This window comes from Pinus tabuliformis, chromosome 9 (assembly GCF_031772625.1).
Source record: "Pinus tabuliformis cultivar Carrire ecotype Pingquan chromosome 9, CPIR1, whole genome shotgun sequence".
NCBI classification, from domain to species: Eukaryota; Viridiplantae; Streptophyta; class Pinopsida; order Pinales; family Pinaceae; genus Pinus; species Pinus tabuliformis.
The window spans coordinates 363,887,962-363,891,665 of NC_142307.1; positions in this window are offsets into that span (position 1 = coordinate 363,887,962).

The window sequence follows — 3,704 nt, forward strand, 5'->3', positions numbered from 1 at the left end:
TAGAACTCCTTCTAGGACATTATCTTTTCTTCCAACATATGTACTATTTTGCCCTGTTCCCATCAGTTAGCAACTTTTCCTTGCAACTGATAAATGGAAAATATAGCCTTCAGATTTCTCTCATATTTATAAACTTCGAAATACTTTGTCATTTTAAGAAGCCATGTTTCGGAATCCTCCTCCTTTTCATCATCAAAGGTAGGGGTTTTTATTATTCTGAACTCCCCTTGGAGCTCCATATTCTTCATCTTTTTCTATGTTTTTGGGTAGGTTTTATCTGAATCATCTCCGTTTCTAGAATTTTCAGATTTGTCTCCCCATTCTTCCTTTTCAATTCTTTTGTCTCTATTGTTTTATGGCTATATTTTTCAGTTAATTCCCTGATCATCCTTTCTTGCTCTTCACTTGTTTTTACCATACATTCATTTTGGGTTCTGAGATGGGATAAATCATAATATAGAGCTCTGGTAACATCCATAAATTGTGTTGTTGGTGGGATTTTTCCTTCTCCCTACATATATTCCCTCTCCTTCTACTATAGCTTGAGTAGGACAATCGGCCATTCTGCAACCCGTTTCACTTGAGTACCTTACGGTCAACACAAACTAGTATTAGCATTTGAATATTTGAATCAACTTTTGAATTCTACACATAACTACATATGTGTGTGATGGTTCCCTTCAAGCCTAGTTTTCAAACATGGCTCTGATACCATATGCCACAAACCACAGTCCTCCAAAAAAAAAAGTTAATACATAAATAGACATAAAGCTCAGTATAAGAGTTGATACCATTGATTAGAATAATAAGGAAATTAAAAGGTTGGGAACGTGTATTGGGTGCCCCTAGCTAACTTCAAAATAATCAATTATAATTCCTATACATTAAGAGTTAAAGTTGTTCAGGGATATGTATTTCATGTATTTACTTTCACCCTATTCATTATAACTTATGGTTGTATCTCTTGTAAACGTCCTTAACCTACATATGCACTAGCGAGTTACAATGTAAAATATTTATACACGCATGTAATGCAGATTCAGAATGGAGCTAAGGTTGTTAATGTACCCTCATATTACAACTTTTATGCAATGTATTACAAGTTGCTATGTGATTTTAAAGTAGTGTTGTAGGGTTGGTCATTAACTCACTTTCATGGCTTGTATGGTGATACCTCCTCTTGTACCGAGGCCGGACATGGAATCCTATCACAAGGGACTTCACCCATTATCATGTTCTCTTCACGTGCCTTTGTCACCTTGGTTCTCACCTGACGGTGGCGATTAACAGTGTTCCATCCAACAATTGTTTATCTCCTTGGGATTGACTCCTAGTACACTAACTCATTTCAATAATATAATCCATCCGTTCGATATGACCATTTCATTTTGCAATGTGCCACTAATACGATTATGAGGGTTTTCACACCTAGTAAGGGTATGACATGCCTGGACTCTACCACCAAGAACACTTTATATAATTTTAACCACTAGAATTTTTTTCCAGCAGAGCCCCACGTCTGTGATTGTCCTAAATTATGGGATGTTCTCTAGAGGATGCGTGGTAATTTTTTGAAACAACCCTCTTGGTATACGCTTTGTACATGTGAGTTTTAGTAACCCGTAGTTTTCTTTGTTTGTGTTTTATTTACTCTCACTGTTCGACTTACGGTGTTGTTATGGTAACAGTGAGGTTGTGACATTGGCGTTCGGTACCCATGAGACTCCTCTTTGGGTAATGTGATTACCTTCTTCCAAAAGCATTCGAACGGGAAAAAATGTTTCCTACTTCTGTGAAATTTGTCTCGTTTGACCCCTCACTAATTCCATGTTCCTAGTTCTTCAATTGTGAGGTGTTAGTGGATTCTTGTTCCATCCTTTTCAATGTCGCAAAGTGTTGAATTTTCCTGAGGAAAGGGGTCCCTCCTAGAGGTGCTAATGGTAGGTAAATTGAAATTAATTTCTCATTGTTTTTAACACAATAATTAGAGTAGTTCTTTATTCGCTCTGTAAATTATATTTATCTTAGGGCTCGTCCCTTTTGAGTTTTACATTTAGTTTTCCTTTCTGAAAATATCTCACCTACCGTGAGCTCTGTAATAACACTAATATTTAAATAACAGACTATAGGAGTCGAGTGGATGGTTTGTTTTCTACACACAGGTATATTTCAATGTTCTATGGTTTTTTTCTTCCTCCTCACCCAGAGGTACCCAATGATTATATTCCGGGCAATTTTGAGACATATTACCGTGTCTAGCCTAATGATTGCGGGTATGATGGTAACTCAGTTCAATGAATTTATAACTAACGAAGTTAGATTCTAACATTTAATCCCTACACTTTTATTCCTACAGGTCATTGCTCCATGTATAATTTGGGATTCTTCTTACCACGCAATTTCCCTGTCTTTTTAGTTATATGGATGATAAATTCTAGGTCCTACTCTTATGAGGAATGAAGTATAATTTGAACATCGCCACTTTGCATGTATTATTTGTTTTCAATTACGTATAATGTATATGATATCTTCACTAATACCCAAGGCCCTTTGGGGTAGTCGAACATCACTATCAATATAAACCCTTAGGGGTACATTCTCTTAGTTTTGGCCTCTTATTACTATATGGACGGATAAGTTTATGTATAATTGTAATAATATCATATTTTATAAAGTATGATTACTTTCCGTGGAGTACTTCCGTTAATAATCACTTTTTTTTTTGTAAAGCCCCCATATAGGGTAGAAAATTTCTCCCTTTCCTATTGTGGTCCATTGAATAGTAGTAATGTTTTCTTTCCCACAACATATTTATAATTGACAATTCTGTACAGTGCTTAATTGTTTAGTTACGGTGTTAGTAGTTAACATAAAACATGTACTCCACTGTTCTCAATACATGTGTGTAACTTTCGTGCATGACTTAGTAGATGTTTTTGCGCTTCAGAGTCTCGTTCCATATATTTTGCTGACTTATTTGAATTTGTAATGGTAGAGAAACATTTCTTACCCTGCTTCCATTCACATTTACCCTATTTCCATTCACTCTTCTGTCCAACACTGTAATGTTCTGGCCTCAGACCAAAATCCAATAGCTTACACATTTCCCGTTGTATTTCCAACTATTCTTTAATTCTCGATTTTTTTTATCAATTATGCTAAATAAAGTCAGATAGGCATTGAGTTAAGATTTTCCTGAACCTATCAAGTTTTTCGTTAGTTATGTCACGTAGACACGTTTTGTTTACCGTTCTCAGGTTACTGCTTTAATTCTCAAATCTTATAGTGAAAAGAAATGAATATGTGAAATCATATGTTAATTAATGTGATAGAGAATTTGTGTTCTTATTTGGTTCTTTAATGATTCATAGCAGTAATATTCAGTTTCGATGCGTTTCTCATTCAAAAACCATATGTTAGTGTTTTTGTATTGTGATTTTTTTTTAATGATTACAATTTTTTCCAGAATTCTAGTAGCTTGTTTTCTGAGCCATGTCTCACATTTGGAGTCTCTACACACTCTATTTGAGCCTGCCTCAGTTAACTTTATATATATAGATATACTGATCTACTTCTCCTATATTAACAGCTTAGACTAACTCACTGATGGTTGATTAAATCGATTCCACTATGTCTCCTATCAAAGAATCTGTATCATAACATTTGCCAATATTGTCAGTGTAATATAAAAGGTAAAATATATA